We start from the raw sequence: 23962 nt of genomic DNA on the forward strand, positions 1-23962 counted from the left end.
CAGCTAAACGGGCTTGCTGCTAGTTTTCGGGAAACGCAGAGCTTCATCGAGGAGAAACAGGAGGACCCAGTAGCCACCGCATCGGTGCATTCCGTCAGGGAGGAGTTTTTCGGAATGTTCTACAGAGTGAAGGATATTTTCGAAAGCCATCTGGATGAGGTTGGATCTTCCGTGAGTCAGCAAACTGTTGCCAATACGGCCGATTGGAAGGAAGCACTTCATTTGCTCATCGAGACGCAGAGGAAGCTATTGTTGGATCAGGCGATGACAGCAAAAACCGTCGAAAATCTGTCGAAGTTTCCGATTGCTGCAATCAAACTTCCCGACGGAGAACAGGTGTCGAATGGTGCACCCCAGTTGAATGTTCGGTGGATGACGTTTAAGGACCTCTACGTGTCAACAATCCACAATCGGGCTGACATTACAGATGCGCTGAAAATGCAATACCTCTTTTCCTATCTGGATGGAGATGCCAAGCGCTTAGTCAACAAGTTCCCTATCTCGGGTGTGAATTACGATAAAGCGTGGGAGACACTGGTCAACCACTACGATAAAAAGCGTTTCACAGTGTTCTCGTTGGTTCACGAATTCATGGCCCAACCGGCCGTAACTCCAGCATCGCCGCAGTCGTTGAGCAGACTAGTTACAACATCGGACGAGATTGTGCAACAGCTGGATGCTTTGCGGCAGGAGTTCAAAAGCCGAGATCCGTGGCTAATCCATCTCATCCTGGAGAAGCTGGACAAGGACACACGAGCCAGTTGGTCTCAAGAAGTAGTGGAGATTGAGAACCCAACATTCTAGGAACTGCTGGCGTTTCTCAAAAAGCGCTGTGAGGTGATCGAAACTTGTTCTGCGTTCGTGAAGAAACCAGTGAATGAACCGAAGAAGGAAGTACAAAGATCGGTGCCAATCTCGACGAAGCTGAAGACGCTGTATACGTCAGCAACGGACAAAAAGTGCGCGAAGTGCTCCAGTGAGCACAATACGTATCAGTGTGAAGAATTCAAAAATATAAGTGTGAAGGGCAGACGTGAACTAGTGCAAAAGGCCAAACTGTGTTTCAATTGCTTACGGTCATTCCATTCGGTGAAGTCGTGTACGTCGAAGTCTGTGTGCCACAACTCCGACTGCAAGCAACGGCACCATACGCTGCTGTGTCCTGTGGTGAAGAAGGCTGAACAACCGGAAGCAGAACAACAAGAAGATTTGGCGGTGGCCCCTGCAAAGGAAGAAAGTGCCACTGTCTCACTGGCGGCGGAAGTTCCGGAGAACAAGCAAAAATCAATCCCGTTGCTGCCAACGGCTGTTGTCAAGGTGCAAAAGGTGGATGGCGATTTTATGACAGCGAGAGTTCTCATCGATTCCGGTTCTCAAGCGTCGTTGGTGACAGAATCCTGTGTCCGGAAATTGCAACTACCACGACGGAACGGCAAGCTAGTAGTCAACGGTCTGGGTCAACAAGAGGTCGGAACGACACGCGGTGTGGTGACATTGCAGCTTGCATCTCGGTTCAAGGACACTCTAGTCTTGAGCATTGAGGCCTACGTGCTTAGCAAACTGACTACTACAATACCGTCTCAGCCATTCGATGTGGATAACATGAAGCTTCTAAATCAACTGGACGGGTTGGCGGATCCGGAATTCAATCAACCAGGTGTGATAGACATCATTCTTGGAGCAGACGTTTTTCTTGCACTCTTGGAGGGAGATCAATTCAAAAACGAGAGCGGCCAAACAGTGGCCCAACGGACGATTTTCGGATGGATCGTAGCAGGCCGCTACGACGCTGCAGCTGTCATTCAATGCAACCAAGCAATTCTCAGCCTGCACGTCGAAATGGATTTGAACCGCACCTTGCAGCAATTTTAGGAACAGGAGGAAATGTTCAAGCCACCATCGCTTACTCCTTCTGAGCAACTGGTTACTGATTATTTCAGTTCAACCCTGACACGAGATGATACTGGGCGCTTCATTGTCAGACTACCCTTTGATAATTCGAAGCCAGCGCTTGGCGATTCTCTCACTGTGGCCACGAAACGACTCACATGTATCGAAAGACGATTTCATCTGGATCCGGAGTTCAAGAATCAATACACTAACTTCATGCGTGAATATTTGGAGCTCGGACATATGGAGTAGGTTCCGGTAGCCGAAGTTCAGAAGGTTAGCGGTGAGTGCTACTATTTGCCGCACCACGCCGTAATCAAGGAAGACAGCTCAACAACAAAACTGCGCGTTGTTTTTGACGCGTCTTGTGTGTCATCATCTGGAGTTTCGCTCAATGACAGATTGTTGGCCGGACCAAACAATAACGCTGATATCTTCACAGTTTCGTTGCGGTTCCGTTCACATCGTGTGGCTTTCCGTGCGTATGTTGCCAAATTTTACCGTCAAGTACTGGTACATCCAGCGGACCGTGACTATCTTCGTATCGTCTTCCGTGAAGAACCCGATCAGCCGTTGAAGCACTATCGCCTTTGTACAGTGACGTACGGAACGAAAACAGCCCCGTATTTGGCAATCGAGGCCATGAGAGAATCAGCTAAGCCGTACGAAGCCGTTTATCCGGAAGCAGTGGAGCGGATCCAGCTTGACTTTTACGTCGACGACTTCCTGTCCGGAGCAGACGATGAGGAACAAGCAATCCGCCTGAAGCAGCAGGTGGTCGAAATCTTATCTTCAGCCGGGTTTGAACTAAGGAAGTGGTCGTCTAATTGTGAGAATCTTTTTGACAATTTGAAATGTCAAATGAATTGAGTTTGTTTCATTCGTCCAGAAGAATAAACGTGTTTTTTAATTCGCAGTAAAAAAATAAGTATATTTTCGATTTCCGAACGGCAGTCCAAGCTTTAAATCCGCAAAAGTATAGTTCGCTAATACCCAAACATAGTCTAAACTCTTAATTTATTCTGATGAGACGTCTATGAGTGTTTCCGAAAAAAATGCGAAGCTCTAGGATCGGTTTCATTAATTGACCACATTTTCGGATGTTCCGGAGGAGCATCCCGTGGTTCGAAAAGGCTATTTTCCGATCACAACTCCGAATTCATAGTGATAATACGTCTATGAAATGGTTTTGAAAAACAGCGGAACTGTAGGATCAGTTTCAAGAATTTATCACTTTTACGGATGTACCGGTTCTTCCAGAGGTCCATTCCATGATCCCCTGGGTCCATAATCCGATCGCAATTCCGAAATCATTCCCAACAGACGTCTATGAGTGGCTTCAAAAACCGCGGAGTTCTAGGATCAGTCTCATGAATTGACCACGTTTACGGATTTTCCGGTTCTCCCGGAGGACCATCATGTAGTCCCCAGAGTCCATATTCCGAACACAATTCAGAATTGATCGTCGATCGGGGTATCCCAATCAAGTCCAGCAGCCTAAGCATCCTGAATCAAGATCCGTTCATGAATGAAGAAAAAGGTAACGAACCCGAGCTCCGTCACATCACCCGGTGGCGCGTCTTCGATCGCTGGATCTTCATCTGTTTCACGATCTCGATAGCTTCCTCCACTGTCGCAAAGCTATCAAGATCGTACTCTACGTAGTGGAACTTGATGATCGCCTTCGCTGCCCGGGGACATTCATCCATGTACTCCTTCGTGTTCAAATTTTTCACAAATTGGGCTGAACTCGGGGAGCAGGTCAACCCGAATGTGGCTACGTCGATGATGTAGATCTGAGGGGCAGCGCTAGGAGTACTAAGTTGGATTTGACTTAATTTGTTACAACATGGAAAATCTCGAGAACCTGACCAGATAGAAAGTTATTGTCCTGAACAAAGTTGTTCAGGAGATCATAACCTTTTCGCTGATGGAGAGTAGTTCAGAATTTTCTCACTACGTAGCGCTAGAATACATGTGAAATTATCGCATGTGATTTATCTCGAGATCATGACCAGATAGAAAGTTACTGTCGTCGACAAAGTTGTTCATGAGATCAAAGCCTATTTCTTGGTGCACAATAGTTCACAATTTTCTCACTATGCGGCGCTAGTATACACGTGAAATTCTCATATAAAATATCTCGAGATCCTGACCAGATAGAAAGTTACTGTTTTCGGCAAAGTTGTTCAGGAGATCATAACCTTTTCGCTGGTGAACAGTAGTTCAGAATCTTCTCACTATACATGTTAAGTTCTGGCATGTGATACATCACTAGATCCTGACCAGATAGAGAGTAAATGTCTTTGGCAAAGTTGTTCAGGAAGTCAAGATCTTTTCGTTGATGGACAGTTGTTCAGAATTTTCGCACTACGCGGTGCTAGTATACACATGCAATTCTCGCATATACAATAGCTCGAGATCATGAGCAGATAGAAAGTTACTGTTTTCGGCAAACTTGTTCAGGGGGTCAAGACTTTTTGGCTGGTGGACAGTAGCCCAGAGTTTTCTCACCACATGGCGCTAGTAAACGTGTACAATTCTCGCGTATGCTATAGCTCGAGATCCTGAACAGATAGAAAATTACTGTCTTCGAAAAATTTGTTCATGATGTCAATGCCTATTGCTTGACGCACAATAGTTCAGAATTTTTACACTACGTGGCGTAGGTATACACGCGAAATTCTCGCATGTAAAATATCTCGAGATTCTGATCAGATGGAAAATTACTGTCGTGGACAAAGTTGTTCAAGAGGTCATAACTTTTTCGCTAGTGGACAGTAGTTCAAAATATTCTCACTAAGTAGCGCTAGTATACACGTGAAATTCTCGCATGTGGTTTGTTTCCAGATCCTGACCAGATAGAAAGTTGCTGTCTTCGACAAAGTTGTTCAGGAGGTCAAATCCTATTGCTTGGTGCACAATAGTTGAGAATTTCCTAAGCGGCGCTATTATACACGTGCAATTGTTTACTGTAATCAAAGTTTAGCTTGTTTAGATCAAAACAAGTTTTTTTGAGGAATGCTCATTGGTTTCAGATCGATTGGTAACTCAGCAACAAAATGGCAATAGAAAACTCATGTTTACAAAGTACAGCAGCGCGAGTAACGAAGGATTAAACGAAACTCCGTTGACTTACGCTGCAGCGTCCCATACCATTCTCACTTTGTTGGGTTTCCTTGGGTTCGTGACGACACCCAAAGGCAGATACCAGACGCGTTTGTTGTCTGGTAGCAGCTAATTCGTCCGGAGTAGCAAGATGGCAGTAGCTCTTTGCCACGTATTCATCCAGTTGTTCATGTACCCGTACTTTCAAGACAGGATCTTTGACCAATTTCCGCTCCAATGCTTCAAGTCTCCGAACAGCCATGTGGTAGCTATCCGGAAACTCTAAGTCGTTCGATTTCCACAATAAGCGGAAATACGGAAGCAGATCTCGATTACTGGTGTTCACGGACGAGTGGCTGCTCGATAGATGCATTGGTTCACTAGATATTGGTGAATGCAGGAGAGAATGATGCCATGCCGGTCCACTGCAACGTTAGTGGCTGCGACCGCCCGCAGGCCTTTAGCTCATCGACCGTTGGCGATAGTGAAGTGTGATCGGTACGATCCTGCTCAGCGTTGTGGGCGTGATGCTGTTCCGTGGAAGGACAACCCGGCGTTCGTTGAAATTGACGGACCGTTACGTCACGGTGTACTACTAACGGGTGGTGATGTTCACGGCACGTCCCAATGTTGCACGTTATTTTGAACCTGCACCACCTTTCGTGGTCATTGAGGCACCGTTAGCACAACTTGTACTGCTCCTATTTCAAACGCTCTGCGCAGTTCATTTGCCGAAACTCGTCGCAATGCCTGACACGATGACCTTCCTTCTTGCAGATTCGACAGTGAATTGTGGATTTCACGACTGGATCGCTGGCATCACTATGTGGCTTCGCTTTATCTCCCTTGTGAGGTGCCATTGCCTTCGGTTCGACGACGAGAATAACTTCGCTGGCCTCCGCTACTATTCTGGACGTGAAATCAGCAAATGTTCGAAGAGTCACACGATTTGTTAATCTCCGATACTGCACCCACTCCCTTTTAGTCCCTGCGGGAAGCTTCTCGACGAGTTCCTGGATTAGGACGGGATTCACCAAGTGGTCCCGTAGGTCAGCTGCTTCCAAATGGTCGCACAGTTCTTGGACCGCCATCCCGGATGGAATAAACGTTTCTAGACGATCTGCCCTCGGCGAGTCCACTTTCCTGACTTTATTTAACAGCGTATGGATTAGCTGCTCAGGTCTACCGTACAGCATGCGGAGCGTGTGTATCACTTGTGGCACGGAATTTGGCAAGAGTAGACGACTGCGTACGGACTCTAGGGCTTATCCCTTCAGGCACTCTTGGAGACGGACGAGATTCTCAACATGACTGAATCCACAAGCTTCCGTCGAGTTGATAAAGCTAGAGTAGAAGAGTGGCCATTCCTCAATTCTTCCACTGAACATGGGTAACTTCTTTGATAAGACTTGCCGTGCCGCCCGCTGCTCCCGTGGTAGGCCCCTCCTGAACCCTCCTCAGTAGACCGGTCATCACCATCAGCGGAAGCTTTCGGCGTTTCGGATCCATCTGGGGTCGATTTGCTTCGTGGTACGAGAGGTTTCGATAAAGGGTTGAAGTGATGTTTAAGCCAATCGTGCACTCTTTGACGGTCCACTTGTCCGAAATCGTTGTCCGGTAGCTCTCCACCAACTGCGCCATCTTCGGTTACTAATTCAAGGGCGATAAACTCGTAGCGGCTGTTGAAACTCCACTTCCTTAGCCAGTCGCTTTTGAAGCATCTCCCCCTCTCCTGAGCAAGTCTCTTTTCCTGCAGCTCATTTCCCTGCTCAAATTGCTTCAGTGCCAGTGCCTGCTCAATCTCCAACTGCTTCTCGCGAATCAATTTGTCTTCCTCCAACTGCCTTTCCTTCATCGCCAGCTCTTCTTTCATTCGGTGCATTGCCAGTTCCAAATTGTCAAGTGAACTGACCAAAATCAATTACCGTTTCAGCCTTCGTTGAACTGTCAGTTCTCCGTCCGTGGAACTTTTACGGATGTTCCGGATCTACTAGTGGACCATGCCGTGGTACCCAGTGTAAATTTTCTGGTAACAACTCCGAATTTATTGTTATAAGACGTCGATAAGTGGTTTCGAAAAAACCACGTAGAGGTCATAAATTGACCAATTTTACGGATGTTCCGGATCTTCTAGTAGTCTCCATAGGCCATATTTATTTATTTTAACCACCATCTTTGACATTTTAGCCATACAAACTTAATCCTATGCTTAAAAACTGGTCTACTTATATTAAAATCAAAAACATCACACACATCATTAAACAGTCTGCAACATCTATCGAGAGGATTGTTATAACCGTAAGCAGTACGATGTCCGGGAGTCCACAGAAAGTAATAGTTGCGGAGACGGCGAGCTGGAGTGTGGAAATTGATGCTCCCGAGCAAACAACTGCAGTCAATATGATTACTAGTCATGTCAAATATGAACATCCTCTGGAGAAAGACTCGGCGATTTGTTAGCGTTTGCAGTCCAATAAGCGCACATCTATGCTCGTACGGAGGTAAGCTATCTGGATTTGTCCATGGCAGACGTCGTAATGCAAACTTTAACAAACTGTTTCTGGATTATCTCGATGCGCAGTACATGAACAGCATAATATGGAGCCCAAATTTGTACTCCATATTCAAGAACACTGCGGATCATAGAGCAGTATTGCGGCGCAAAAACCCTAGCATGGAGTTGGCCTTTGCAACTGTCATGGATATGTGCTCGTTAAACCGTAGTTTGCTGTACAAGATGAGCCCAAGATCCTTAATGGCATTAACCCTTTCCAGCGGCGATTGATTCATAGAGTAATCACTTTGCATTTGGCAGCATTGGCTTGCATTCCATTCATCTGACACCAGGATGACAATCGCTCTATATCAGCTTGTAGTGTGCAACAATCCACGATCGATTTGATCACACGGTACAGCTTAAGATCATCCGCCTATAGCAACTTACAGGAACTTAGCATATCACACACGTCGTTAATAAACAGAACGAAAATGAGAGGTCCTAGGTGACTCCCTTGTGAAAATGGAATACCTCGGATCTGGAATCACGTACCTTAACGAAAGCCTTCCTGGACGATAAGTATGATTTCAACCAACAAACGATCCACGGTGGAAGACCAAGGCGGTTTAGCTTCATAATGGCTAGATCGTGAGGGACTTTGTCAAAAGCCTTAGAGAAGTCGATGTAAACGGAGTCCACTTGCTGACACTTCTCGTGTAAGTCATCAAGTTAGAGACTGTCGAGCGCTTTTTCATGAATCCATGCTGAAACTCTGAGATTATGGGTTGAACAGCTGGATACAACTTCTCATGCAGAAGACTTTCGAGAACTTTGGGCAAGCAGTTCAGGATCGAGATAGGTCTGGTCCACTTTGTGCATGTTACCGAACTTGAAGATTGGTGTAATTGAGGCGAGCTTCCAGGCATCCGGAAAAAAACGCCATCCTTAAGCGATCGATTGAAAATAGACATAACGGGAGTGGCCAACGATGCTGCACAGTTCTTGACGAAATACGGTGGAATACGGTCCGGGCCTGGACCTTTCGATGGATCGACTGAGCAAAGGGCTTTGAGAATAGCGTCTTGACTGAAGATGAGCTACTGCAGGTGAATGTCGTATTGGAGGAGTTTGATCGGGTTCGAAAAAACTTTGTCAAGTCAGCGAAAAGGTTAGCAGAAGCGGTGTCGGTGGTGGAGCTTCTACTACCGTAGGTGACGTCCACGGGAATACCAGCTGATCTTTTCCGAGAGTTGATAAAAGACCAGAACGACGATGGATTTTCCTTGAAACCCCTCTGCAGCTTGTCGACGTACTCACGAAAGTGAGCTTCCTGCAAACTATTATAATCTGCTTCTACCAGCTGCACCGTATACTTGTTTGCTGCGGTCCGGGAACGAAAGTAACGTTTTCGAGCTTTACGCAGACGGAATTGCAAACAAGATTTTCGTGTCTTCACCTGAACAGAATCTTGGATTACTTTATAGACGTTGTTGTAGAATACGGAGACAGCGGCATCAATAGTCCATATTCCGAACACCACTCCGAATTCATTCTGATAAGATGTCTATGAGTGGTTTCTAAAAAAAAAACACGAAGCTCTAGGATCAGTTTCATGAATTGACCACTTTTACTAATGTTCCGGATCTTTTAGTTGACCATCCCGTGGTCCCCAGTGTAAATTGTCTGGTCACAACTCCGAATTTGTTGTGATAAGGCATTTTGGGTGGTTTCTAAAAAAACACGAAGCTCTAGGTTCAGTTTCATGAATTGACCACTTTTACGGATGTTACGGATCTTCTAGTGGACCATGCCATGGTCCCTAGTGTGCATGCTCTGGTAACAAATCCGAATTTATTGAGATAAAACGTCTATAATTGGCTTCGAAAAAACCGCGAAGCTCTAGGATCAGTTTCATGAATTGACCACATTTACGGATGTTCCGGATCTTTTAGTGGACCAGCCCGTGGTCCCCAGTGTCAATTGTCTGATCACAACTCCGAATTCATTCTGATAAGGCGTTTATGAGTGGTTTCTAAAAAACCGCGGAGCTCTAGATTCAGTTTCATGAATTGACCACTTTTACGGATATTCCGGCCAAGACCAGACTTGTGACCATCCGGAACCTGACTATTTCCAAAAGGTGGCCAACTATCTGCTTAAAAACTTCTCCAAAAACAGTAGGAAGTTATCTCTTCAAATTTCCGTACAATCAGTGTATGGTCCCAATTAGCTCAAATCCCATATGGTAAGTTCATTAATGCCGGAATTATAGGAATTCGGCAAGCACAAATCCGCACTATAGGAATCTTGACTGTATATAAATTTCCCGGGAAATTTGGGAATCAAAATTTATTGTTTAAATCGTTCCCGAGAATGCAAACACTAATCAGGACTCAATTTGGAACCGTTTAAGCACTGTGGAGCGAAAATTTTAAATTTTCCATCAGTCTAGTGTCTTCCCGTGTAAGTGTTGCCAGTATGTATTTTTACCGAAATTGTTCTAGTTCTTGGTGATATTTAATGCCATTGCTTACGTTCATTTTCTCTATTTAACTTTTATCAGCCCCATCGCAAAATAGAGCAAAAAGTGGTTTCAACAAACACTGCTGAAAATGTTCCGAATTCCGCAAACCAATTCCCATCCTAATGTTTACAGTCACCGAAAACAAACCATTCAAAGCTGCCAGTGCAAAAATTTGCACCCCGGTGTGGCGCAATGCTCTGTATCTTTTTTTTTTGTCTCTCTCTCGGTAGGAGAACACGCTGCAATGCAAAAATAAACACGTGAACTAACTTTAAACACCATAAACCAAACCCGGCGCACATCGTGGTCTGACAACTCCCCATCAAGCACAGCGAAACAGAGTTACAGGAAAAAATAAACAAAAATTTAACAGCCTACTTTTGCTTCGGTCTGGTTTTCGCAAACTGCAGCCGCAGAAGAGATGCGAAAAATCGGAAATCTTCTATTTTTAAAATGCCAATGCTTGAGGGATGGAGGAGGCATGGTACTAACGACAACTGACTTAACTAGTGAATTAGCGTTCAAGATAATCAATGTAGCAAAAACGGGCTACAAACATGATTGACGACCTTTAAATAAATAAAGAACGAAGGAAAATTATGAATCGGTGAAATTGGCACCACTGCCAGTTTGTACACACGGAAAGAAATTTTCGCAAGCATTCCAATTTAATTTTACTGTGTTGTTAATCGTTATGCAAAAATGCAAAGCCCGGTCGGCCGTAAAGGAAGCGACAATCAAGAGGCAGATCTTTCTTTTCGTGGCCCCAAAATGCCGGCCGGTGACTGACAGCTCGCGGTCGGTGAAAGAACGAGCGAAATGAGCGCAGGAAATTAGCGAAAAATGGCCCGAATTAAATGATGGATAGAGGGTTGCAGTAGAAAATCTGTGTTTACTGCCGTAAAACAGGTTTTGATAGTATTATCCGGCAAAACCCAAAAAAAAAAATGGGTCTGGGAAAAGTAATTGTTCCATTTTGATTCACTTCTGCTGGTGGGTATTAATGTTCGACGACTCGGCCGATATCAAAACAAATCAAAATCCCACTCACGTCTTTCCCGCAGCATTGAGCGTTCGCCAAAGTAAAGGGGGAATCTCGAGAATCCGTCTCGAGAGAACCGCCATATAAACACACATGGAAAATCCAAACAATAAGCAATTGAAGTCGATCTTTCCCCTAACCTCAAAACTCACGCCAAGAAGAAGCTGATTGCGATCGCGTGCAAAAGTCATCCACTACTGCCAATTCCAGCCCTCTCGCGCATATTTTCCGGAGAAATTCGACGACGATGAAGAGGCTCGAGAGCGCGCGAGGGAACATTCGGAAATCAGAAAAACCAGACGACGGTTCCATTTGAAAACGTTTTTGTCCGTCCGTTGGTCCGTGTTCCTCCCCTTCCTCTCTCACTGACTTTGAACGTCAAACGTGCGCGGCAGTTTAAACTCGATATCCTGTGTTTATATTTAGACTCTGGCTTTTAGAGTCTCGATCGATGGCGTTGGACGATGCCGAATGATCCGGAAGTACGCGAGCGGGCTCGCAGCACTTGAATAATGATTTATTTGCTTAAAAAAAATAATGATCACGATTGGGAATTGAACCCACAAGCAGTGTTTTGATAAAACAAAATTCTACCAGTTTACTGGGATTAGAAATTCCAACGGAACGAGAACAAGCACGACTTGACCGAATTTATCGCGGCGCGTAGATCTTCCCTCGTCGTCGTCGGTTGTTTTTTTGGGTTTTCATTCATTTTTTTTTTGGTCACACAAAGTAGACCCTCTTTCTCCGTCTGTCTTGACTGAAGGCTGACTAATTTAGCTCAGTAGTTACCTTGTTTACCGTAGTCCATACGATTGTATGTTAATGTGGATCGTGTCTCGGAGCTGGCGAAGCATTTTCCCACACACACCTACATATTGCAGCAACCCGATGTCATGATCGGGTTGCCACCAAGGCGCGTTCCCAGCGCCAACTTTGATCGGTGGTCCTAATGGTGGATTTTATGCATGAAAATTTCGCCCAATTCTGCTTCGTTTTCGTTGTGTCAGGTTAGGAATGTGCAATTTGGGAAATTTTTCATTGTGATCAGGGCAGACATATTTCTTTTTCCGAATTTCTAAATGTCTATATATTGTCATTGATAAATGAGATGAAAGCTCATGACAGGAACTTGTTGTTTCGTCAATTATAAGACGGTTCGAGGGGGGCGACTCTATTTTCGATGCAGAAACGATTTTGTTTTGCTGTGCTTAGCTGCACGTACGATGAGTAGATTTTAAGAAGATTGATGAAGATTTTGAAGATTTCCTGCAAAAAGATGGAAGTCGATGCAAGTAGATGGATTTAGATGCTTAAAATGGCAAGAAGATTTTTCGTAGATTTATTCGCTGGCGTGAGATTTTTCGAGCATCTATGATTGAGATTTAGATGTGTCGCCCCCCTCGAGACGGTTATGGAATTTGCCAGTACTGCTCTCAAGTGTAATACTCTTTAGAGCATTTCTCTTTGTGCATTTATGGTGACTTTTAGGAGCGGTATTAAGTGCTTGTTACAAAAAAGTGATCGACGTACAATGCGATGAACTGTGAGGTTTATTTGGCATCCATTTTGTGATGGGACACACGCTAGAGAGTTACTTTGGTGGATCGGGATGACCATTGAAATGGGACTCACGCCAGAAAGTCGATTGAGTGGATCACTGTAACCGGATGTGGCCATGCACAGCGTGGTGGAACACACAATAGAAAGTAATTTTAGTGGATCGGGATGGCCGCGGAAGTAGGAATAACTTTTCAGAACCGTGATGAAACGTGCATGATTGAGAAATTTTAGTAGATCAGAACAGCCACTGCGCGACTAAAAGAGATCATCGGAAGCGGACTTCTGCTTGTGCGGTAACTCCTCCCTGGCGTAGATGATTGGCACTCGATTGGCGAATCAAGAGACTAGCGAAAAATAAAGGACAGTAAAGCAGTGGTTAATGTTCAATGGATAAAGTAGTAAATTGGGACACTCAGTGTTGGGAAAACACCAAAAAATCACATCTCATCAATGTCCAAGATCACGCTTGATATTTGTAGACAAAAATCAACAAGCACGCAACTTCGGATGATATTATACAAGCTGTGAGATCGTAGCTACGAACGTCAAGCTAACAAAACTCACCAGCTACAATTCAGGGGAAACACGTCAGAAGGGTGTAACTCGAAACGTAAACAATTACTTTGAACGTCGATTTCTCTTGAATGACCACACACCCACGGAATCTGATTACACTAGCTCATAGAACAAACATTTTTCTGTCAGATGATTTAGTTAGTTTTTGAGTGTTCACTCGGCTGTCGACAAAAGCAGGCCACTCTCGATGTGTGCCACGCGATTGTCTGTTTTCTCGGCAGCAACCATTGTGTGGTCCTCCTCATTGTTTTTCATCAGCAGTTCTTTCGGTCGATGCGTCGTCGACTTTGGAAAGCAACCGTTTAGTGATGAGTGTGTGAGTGCTGACCACGTTTTGCGTCTATTGCTGCAGTGGAAGGGCTTTGACCCATGATGGCGTAACTGCCATACAATGAAACCACTGGAAGTGGCTCCAGTTCTGATGGAAGAGGTTTTTTGGATAGCGTTTATTGTGTTGTACCTTTTGACTATAGTTTTAAGATGTATTGTATAGTGACCACAAGGGGTGGTCACTCTACACACTTATTTTGTGCCAACATTTTTCTCAGTGTACCTCAGTGTGCCGCAGCTGGACAGGCAGTGCTAAGAAGTCATTGAACTGACTTTTGTTTGCTTGTGAATAATGCCTTGTTTGGCAACCCGGTATTTTAACAACTCTTGTTTTTGTTTTGTTTTTCAATGTTTTCAAAAATGACACGGACTCCAGTTGAGACTACACACGATCCTTCCATCTTCGGCGGAAGGCCGACCCCGCACAACGAACGTCAATCATTAGTCAACCAGCCCTTCTAGGAGCCGGCGGAGGAAACGGATTTGCACCAATTTTTTTACCGCCGGAGTATCATCCGTCGGAAAACTGGAAACCAACACCGGCGGGACCACACGTCGGACTGACGAAGGGCCCGACCCGATGACCCGAAACTGACCAGCCAACTTCATTCAACCGGCACAGTAACAGGGCGCAGTGATGATGGTCTACGGACTCGGTACCGCCATGGTCCAGATGGGAGACGCCATCGCAGTCGAACCAGTCGAACGCAGCATCCATTGCAGCATTGAATTAATTGAAATGATGGTAGCAAAATTCAAATTGCATTTTCCAAGCAGAACTACTTGTTAGAGTCCACCAACCCGTATACTCTGCCGGACAATTCGATCATCTTCAAGGTGTACAGCACCTCCAAGAACAATCGCTTCCATTCCCGAGCAAGCTTCTCCACTTTTTCAATACCCCACCCGGTATATCCGAGGATTTGCTCCTGACTGCATTCACCACCAAGGACTGCCACCCGTCGCAAGTGCGAATGTTCCCGCTGAAATCGCAACGTTCCTCCTTCGGATTGATCGAGTTTCCGAGTGTTGCCCTGGCGGTGAACGCCATCATGAAGTGCAACCACAGCGCGATCGATCACACAAATGCACAAACTCCCGTTCATTATGAAGCTGTTAGTTGGAAGTGCAAAAAGGCAGGAGAGTAAAAATAATTTGTTGAACTATTTGAGATTTTGACAAGACGGTCCTCCAACATTATATGTTGGACGATGGAATGGTTGGTGTAGCAGCCACCGCCATGGATGTATTCGAGCAGTTCGAATGGTCGGATGGTATAGTTTTTGTTTGGTTGTTGACTTTCCGATTAAAACTCAAGCACCGTTTGTCGTGACCGGCCCAAGATTTCGAATTACACGAATTAGCGATGCAGCTCCCACGGCTGCGGCTGCTGTTCCTTCTGCTGGTCCGTCTCCTCTAAAATTCGTCAGAAAAGACAGACCAGCAGCAGCATTGGAAGCAGTCGCAGCCGTGGGACCTGCATCGCTAGTTCGTGTAGCCATGGCCTGAAACCTCGGTCAGGTCAAGATACCGCTGTCAGCTGTTCTTCGTCTAGGAAGAAATGTGGCCGCCAATGCCGTCACGGGTGTAACGATTGTGAGAAACCATGGTAAGACTTGGTTGAGATTCACGGTTGTGTTTTGAAAATAATTTGATTATATTGCGGCAACATCAATAACAAATTTTGACACATGCAAACTGCGCAGGCCAGAAAAATTTCAGTGTTGCCAGTAACTTTAAAGATCATAAAAAATTGTAACCATGGGTGCCAAACAGCTCCAATGACTGCACCCGGGTGTGCCCAAGTTTGATTTTGGCACACTGTGTAGAGTGACCAACCCCTTGAGTGACCAAGAATCCTCGGCTCTGTAAAGTTAATTCGGTTGAGCCTTATCAAATAAATTAATGAACAAAAAAAAATTAGTTAGTTTGAGTGGGTAGGTATGTAGTCATTCGTAAGAAACCGACGATCCAAGTCATTGTTTGCGTTTCGAGTTAGACCCTTCTGACATGTGTCCCCTGAATTCTAACCAAACCGTTGTGAGTTTGAGTTTCATAATTTTTGCTTTACATCCGAACGCGACCCAAAAATACCGTCACTGCTGACTGCAGTAGCTTCGTGTCTGCCATCGGTGAAGAGTAAAGAGAGATAGAAAACTAGACTTTCCCTTTCTAAGGAAACGATGTCCAACGGAATCATGTTTACCGAGTCTTCATTTTAACATGTTGTGAATAGTCTCGCAATAAGTAACGTTTCGTTCTTCCTGCACGAAGTCTAGTTAAATGCGTTCGACTGTTCAACTTCCTGCGTAGAGCAAAATTGTACCAAGTGCTCGTTGGAAATTACTGGCATTGATTCCGTGACTTGCCGAGGATACTATGGCAGTCTGTCTAACTTTTAGAGAATTCGCACCTCCGACCCATCACAAATTTGGGAGTTGAAAAATCACCTCTATCAGCAAACTAGTACAGATTTTCTTTAGTTAACCCCATTTAATGATAAAATATGAAATCTATCGATTTGATTGATTTCTTACGTGTAACAGTCATTTGAAATTAGCAGGGCTGTTACAAGATTTTCTAAAATTGATTCGCGAAATCCGCGATTTCTCAAAAGAAATCCACGACTTCAAATACTAATCCGCCTCCAAAAAACTGTTTTCATTGTCTAAAAATACCATTTGTATACTACTACATGGCATTTCAAGCTTATTGCTTATAGCATATTAGATTTTTGCCTGCTCTCAACTTAGTGTTCTTTGAAGTACTTTCACATTTTAATTTAGAGCTTTCTATGCCTGTACCATCCTATGCCCAAGAAAGTAGAGAAATCTCGTTGGTCGGCGTGAGTTTATTTTTAATGATTTAGAAAAAAAAAACTTTCCAAACCAATCGCAAAAAATGCTACCCACATTTGAGTTCAGAGTACTCAAAATCGCTAAAACGTAGGTCACTCATTAGACTGGCCCACAAAAATAAAATTTCTAATTTTCCACGGGTCATGTCATAATTTTCGTGTATTTTATCCAAATTCCCCATACAAAATTCAAACTAAAAGCGCCAGCTCGTGTGTGTTACATCCTAATGATCTGAAATTTTCAGAGAGTGGTTTTCTCACCTAATGGCACAAGCGATACAAAATTTCCCCCATATAAATGTGGGCCAGTCTAGTCACTCATAGTATGAGTAAATGAGTATCAGTAAAATTGTACACAGGTTAGAAGTATACTAGTAGACAGACTAAAACCACAATCAGTTTTCCTCATATTCGAGAAGTTGTCCTCGGAAAAGCGTCGGAAAATTTACTCATTCTATGAGTGACCTATGTTTTCGCGAATTTGAGTAACCTGAACTCAAATATGAGTAACTCTTACTCAATTTTGAGCGTTTTCATTGACCATGCATGCAGAATTTGTTTAGAAAAGTAATGTCAAGTGCTTGTTAAAATTGCAGGGGTGGACTCATACTATATGGCAAAGCGTTACAGCCCTAAGCATAAGAAAAGTGCGTTATGTAGGGTGGATAGTATATGAAAGCAATCAGTTGCATTATGTAATATTTTAATGGGCTTTCGGAATTCTTTCATTTATTGAGCATTACACCTTACACGTCATTAATATGTTGATACATATTTAAATCTACACGCATTGTAGTCATATAACTTTTTGTTTATGTATTTGAAGATGATGTCTTTCGGATATATATAACGTTTGCATTTAAAAAAATTGACAAAAATTGTCGCCCGCACTGACGAAACTTCCCATGCAGCATCAATCATAGTAACCCATGAGTCAGCAGACAAAATTTGACAGCTCTATCAGTCGAACTCTAACCGTGATGGCAAAAACAGTGAAGTAGCTCCGTTCAGAAGAAGTGCGTTCAGAAGAACGGCACCCCACCGAAAACGGGCATCGTGCGGCACTTTGTGGACGGTGGATACGCCCGTTCTGGCATCTACAACATCTTGGTACTATTAGACAACAATCAGAGCATCGAAAGAAAGCCTGGTTCCGGACGACCGACGACTCTGAGCGACAAGAAGCTCCAAAGGATGTTGAAGAGGAAGACCGAGGGAAAAGTGGCTACATCGCTGCGTGCCCTTGGCCGGGAGGTCGGTGCAACGACGAGACCTATGGACGACGAGACCTATCTTACCCTGAATGGCAACGACTGGCAGGGCACTTCGTATTTTACTTCCCCCACGAAGGAAGTGAGCTCCGAGGTGAAGTTCATTTCACACACCAAGTTCCCCAAGAAGGTGCTGCTGTGGCTGACAATCAGCGAAAAGGGGATGTCAAAGCCGCTCTTCTTTCGCTCCGGACTGGCCGTGAAACGGGGAAATTTATAGTACGAAATGCCTGCCGGAAGTTGCGTCGTTCATCAAGAATTACCATAAGGGCAAAGATGCGGTGTTCTGGCCGGATATGGCGTCCACCTACTACTCGAAGCGATCTTTGGAGGAGATGGAGCGGCTGAATATCGATGTGGTACCCAAGTCGGTGAACCCACCCAGCTGCGTCCCATCGAGAATTTCTGGGCCAACCTGAAGCGTAAGATCTACTCCAACAATTTTATCGCGAAAACTGAAGAGGAATTGATAAATAAAACGAAGAAAGAACTCAAAAACACGCCCACACGCATGTTTTCGTCCGCCATGGCGAATGTTCCGGTTAACTGTCGGAAGGCCACTCGCAAGGGCGTAGAATTTTTTTGCAAGTAAGCTTAAATAATTACCTTAGGATATAGGAAATTTATCAAAAGAAATTATCTGTCTTAGCTTTATTTATCACCATCCGAAAAAAGTTCATTTTTTTAATGCAAACGTTAGAATCTACTTATTCACCTTTATGTAAATCCGATCCTCGTCAGTAAGCCAATGCTTACTGCAAAACTCTATTTTTGTAAATGCTGTAATTGTCATGAATGAAGATTGTTTTATTTTTTTTTGTTTTATGATTGTATTTTTTATTCTGAATAATTCCGTCCCTGAAACGATTATCACTTCTAGTCGAACTTCAACAATGAACTCCTTCGTGATTGACCCATGTTGGACACCGGGACGCACGCCTGCCATATGTGTTATGGAAACCCCTAATTCATCCATCACAGTCGAGTTATTCCTGCCAGCGACCTCCAGCCGTCCTTGTCCTGTGTTTGGATTTGATGAAGGGGTCTTCCAAAACCCTATCTCAGGCAAGTACGACATTATTTCGAACAATCCACTTCCTGAAATGTATTATGCCTACAGCCGATCATTTCCGATAAAAGCACAACCTGCTTTATTCAACTCGACACTCGGACGCACACTTGCAACTAGCCTTGTGGAAGCCCCTGATCCTATCATCGCAGTCGAGCCTATGCTGCCAGCGTTCAACAGTCGTCCCAGCCCTGCGTTTGAGTTAGGAGAGGGGGTCTTCCAAACTCCAACTGTAGGCAAGTATAATCAGCAAGCAACAACTGCTCTGTCTGAAAAATTCTTGGTTTCCAGAGTGCCATTGTATACGTCTGCTCCTCGACAATTGTGGTCTGAAGATAACATTAACAGTATACCAGCCCCACCATACCAGAAGCCGAGACGCTCCACAGAAAATTCACCGGAAGAAGCATTCAGATCCTCTGATCTAGTCCTGCCGAAGATTGACGACTTACACCATTATGATGAATCAACTTCTGTTTGTTTACTGGGACGCACTGCCGTTGGCATCATGGAAGCCCCCGAGCCCCCCGCCACAGTCGAGCCATTCCCGCCAGCGTACGTCAGGTGATCTTTCGCTGCCTGATAGTTCACCGTTCTCTCGTGCGGATCCTCGACAAGTTATCATTGACACGGCTCGCACCGAACCCTCTAGCGGTTTACGTGTCTACTATCAGAACACCAGGGGGCTCATGACTAAATTGGACGATGTTTATCTGGCTGCGCTTGAAGGGGAATATGACGTTTATGTATTCACGGAAACTTGGCTCGATGGGAGGATCAATTCAGTGCAACTGTTTGGTGACTCTTTTACTGTCTACAGATTACACCGTAATTCATCCAACAGCATTCGTACTCGCGGTGGTGGTGTGCTCATCGCTGTTTCCAACGAATTCGCCTCCTGCGTAATCTCCAACGAACTATTTACTACAATTGAAGCGGTTTGGATTAAGGTCAGCCTCACTTCGCGGGACATCCTCATTGGAGCGGTGTATATTCCCCCTGAACGTCGACATGACTGCACCACAATGCAGCTTCATCTGGATGCTACAGAATTTGCATCGTCCAAGGCTGATATAACGGATGTGCTTCTTCTGCTTGGTGATTTTAATCAGCCTGGGCTTAGCTGGTCACCCTCAGGCCAGGGTTATGCGTTTCCAGATCCGATTGCATCTTCAACTACTCCTGCCAGCCGCTTGCTTGTTGACGGCACGGCTTTTCATGGACTGAGCCAGATAAACCTTGTTCCCAATTTCCAGTCTCGTTTTCTTGACTTGGTTTTTGTTAGCGAAAGTGCACTTCTGGACTGTGTCGTCGTTGAAGCACCTGATGTCATCGTTCCTCTTGACAATTTCCACCCTGCTTTGGATATATCTATCGCGAACGGATCTCACATTCGTTTTGATGAAACCATGACTGCCACTCGGCTCAATTTCCGGAAGACCGATTTCCGTTTGCTGAGACGTTCCTTGTCCCGGATCAACTGGAACGTGTTGAATGACCTTGATATCGATACAGCAGCCGCTGGATATAATAGCCTTTTGCGCGACTGTGTTTGTGCTTCAGTACCGAAGTGCCAACCTCCAAGAAAACCGCCTTGGTCTAACGCTACTCTCCGCAACCTGAAACGAGTGCGATCTAGAGCTCTCCGTGCTCTCACTCATCGACGATGTACCCTTACCTTGCGAAATTTTTCAATTGCCAGCAATGATTATCGCCACTACAACAAGCTTCTTTACAAGAGGTATGTAATTCGTACTCAACATAATCTGCAATGCCACCCCAAGGGATTCTGGTCGTTTGTGAATACTAAGAGGAAGGAAACTGGACTGCCGTCAAAAATGTTTCTCGGCAATGACGTAGCATTGACAACTGAGGACAAATGCAGCCTATTTGCTAGGCACTTCTTAAGCGTCTTCTCGAATGACTCCCCATCGCAAGCAGAAATTGAGCGAGCCGTCCGTGATGTGCCAACCGACGTCGTAAACATGGATGTTTTTGCCGTAGATGTACAAATGGTTCTCTCTGTGATGAGTAAAACCAAATCATCATATTCACCAGGTCCGAGTGTTATTCCATCTGCAGTCCTAAAAAAATGCTCCGATATCTTAGCTGCTCCGTTGTCCTTGCTCTTCAACCTGTCACTTCGTCAACAGAAATTTCCCGCACTATGGAAACGGTCTACTATGTTCCCTGCTTTCAAGAAAGGAGACAAACGCAATGTGGAAAACTATCGTGGGATTACCTCGCTTGGGGTTGAATCTAAGTTGTTTGAGTCGCTGATAAATGAGAGATTGTTTGCTTCCTGTAAGTATTACATAAGTACATGTCAACATGGTTTCTTTCCTGGCCGCTCCGTGGAAACGAATCTTGTCAGCTTTACGTCGTTCTGTATGGAAAATGTATGCAAGAAACTTCAAGTGGATGCAATCTACACTGATCTTAAAGCTGCGTTTGATAGAGTTGTGCACGACGTTCTGCTAGCAAAGCTTGAAAAAATTGGATGTTCTGTTTCCTTCTGCAGCTGGCTTAGATCGTACCTCGTGCAACGTGAAGTTACTGTATGCATTGGAAACTACTCATCGTACTGTTTCTCGAACAGATCAGGAGTTCCACAGGGTAGCACTTTGGGACCAATGCTCTTCTCTTTATTTGTGAACGATGTAACGTTTATTCTACTACGAGGAGGTAAATTGTTTTTTGCCGATGACTTGAAGATTTATCTAGTCGTTCGAGGCTATGCCGACTGTTTAGAACTACAAAACCTTCTTGAAATCTTTAATGATTGATGTGAACGTAATTTTATGGTCCTGTGCGTCTCAAAGTGCTGCGTAATTAGTTTCCGTCGAACTAGGACTGCCATTTTGTTTGATTATAACGTTGCTGGAACTGCAGTTCAACGTGTCGATCACGTTAAAGACCTCGGTGTCATGTTGGATGAAAAGCTCACATACACTCGCCACTTCTCAACCACGATCGACAAAGCTAATCGACAGCTTGGATTCATGTTCAAGATATCTAAGGAATTTCGTGATCCTCTGTGTTTTAAAACCCTTTACTGTTCATTGGTACGCTCGCTACTGGAATTCGCGAGTGTAGTCTGGAATCCCTACCAAGCTGTATGGAGTGGCCGATTCGAAGCTGTTCAACGCAAATTCGTCAGATACGCACTGCGCTATCTTCCATGGAGTGACCCGCTGAATTTACCACCGTATGCTGACCGCTGTCGTTTACTGGGTTTGGATACTCTTGCTAAGCGACGAAACATATCGCAGGTCGTCTTCGTTGCTAAAGTTTTACTCGCAGAATATGATGTTCCTGAGTTACTGTCCAAAATTAATCTGTATGCTCCTGCCCGAACACTCCGTCCGAAAATCTTGCTACATGAAGTAGTACATGCAACCAACTATGCTGCAAACAGTTCCTTTGTCGCCATGATTCATCAATTCAACGAAGCCTCTGACCTATTTGACTTTGACATCAATGCCTCGATGTTTCGTCATCGTTTGCTGTTGGCCAATTTTTAATTTTTAATGGGTGACTACATTTAGATTTAAGTGTTTCATTGAGACTATCAAGTCAGATGGACTATAATAATAATAAATAAATAAATAAATCCACATTGTTTGGGTGGATGCCTGACCGACGTGCAGATACGGTCAGCCCAGCTATGTTAAAAACTCGTTCACTTGGTGTACAGGTAGCGGGCACACACAATACCTTGCGAACCAAGGCTGCCAACCAAGGATACTTACTTAAGGGTCCTGTACACCACAATGTGCAAAGGGCATACGCTTTTGCCTTGACCGCCATGAGCCCCTAGGTCTGCCTCTGCTGCGATGCCCTGCCGGATTCCAATCCAGCGCTTCCTTGCAGATTTCGTTTCCACCCCGTCGAAGTGTGTGGCCGACCCTCGATTTTCTGTTGCTATCGGCTTCTGATGACATCGACGATGGAGCTCGGCATTCGAGATCCAGTTGTGAGGCCACCAGGCACGAATTACATACCGCAAGCATCGGTTGATGAAGACCTGCAGCTTCTAAGTGCTCTCCGCTGATACACACCACGTCTCGCTGGCGTATAACAACACGGATTTCACGTTCGAGTTGAAAATTCGAATTTTGGTGCGTTGACTTATCTGGTTTGATCTCCATACGTTTCGTAAACTCGCAAAGGCAGCCCTAGCTTCCTTCATTCGTGCACCTATGTCGCTCTTAGTCCCGCCGTGCAATGCTATTTGACTGCAAGGCTCCGTTTTGCAGAACTCTGCACGTGAAAGCCTGATACTGCGCTTCGATGAGGTTGACGATTATATCCGGGACTCCCTTGCGTCTCAGGGCGCCCCACAGATTCTCGTGATTGAGTCGGTTGAAAGCTTTTTCGTAGTCAATGAATACCAAATAAAAGGACTCTTGGAATTCATTGACATGCTCCAGGATGATGCGGAGCGTGCCTATATGGTTCACACAAGATCTTCCGGCACGGAATCCTGCCTGCGGCCGCCGGAGAGTCGCGTCGATCTTCTCCTATATCCGGTTCAGGATAACTTTGCACAGAACTTTGAAAGCAATACACAGTAACATGATGTCTCGCCAATTGTCGCACACTGCCAGATCTCCCTTCTTTGGGACCTTCACTAAGAGACCCTGCATCCAGTCGGCCGGAAAAGTCGATGATGAAACATTATTAAAAAAATGCATTTTCATTTGCAATGTAAATTGTCTTGAAAATTAACCTTCGCGTCTCTGACGTATTTTGCTGTTCTAAAAATGTTGTAGTTAGTTTGGCTCTAGTTTCCTCAATTGTTTTTATCGATTCAAACCAAACACCCTGCACAACCCTGCGGTTCTGTATTTACACGGATTATCCTTGAGGTCTGTCCAATTAGTGAGATATATTCATTTTTTTTTAAATATGAACCTAGCACTTTTCGTTGTCAAATCATAACCGAAACGTATAGATGTGACTTTGTGGATCATGTACGACTTATTACTATGTATTCTAGTGGATCATGCATGATCTATTTCCGAGTAATCCAAATGTTCAAAGTTCTTCAAATCGTCCTGGAGTTCCGATAATTTGATCTACTAGATCAACCGAGATTGGAACAATGTCTTCAGTATCGAAAAATTTCCAGAGTGTCTATATGGATAAGGTATGATTTATTTCCACAGTTTTTCTTTAATTATTTACATTATTTAATTATTTGTGAAAAATTACAGGAAATCTGCGAAACTG

The 23962-nt window shown here is 44.5% G+C and overlaps 2 protein-coding genes across 3 annotated transcripts in view; one reads left to right on the top strand and one right to left on the bottom strand.

The window, feature by feature from the left end:
• orion overlaps positions 1 to 23962 on the top strand; it is a 460865-nt gene that overhangs the window by 278574 nt on the left and 158329 nt on the right. The window lies entirely within an intron of this gene.
• The window catches only part of LOC135700793 (uncharacterized), a 182743-nt gene that overhangs the window by 118250 nt on the left and 40531 nt on the right, over positions 1 to 23962 (bottom strand). The gene's annotated exons all lie outside the window — the stretch shown is intronic.

The sequence above is a fragment of the Ochlerotatus camptorhynchus genome, unplaced genomic scaffold (assembly GCF_037179485.1).
Source record: "Ochlerotatus camptorhynchus isolate MF236.1 unplaced genomic scaffold, CSIRO-AGI_Acam_v1.1 ptg000142l, whole genome shotgun sequence".
NCBI lineage: Eukaryota > Metazoa > Arthropoda > Insecta > Diptera > Culicidae > Ochlerotatus > Ochlerotatus camptorhynchus.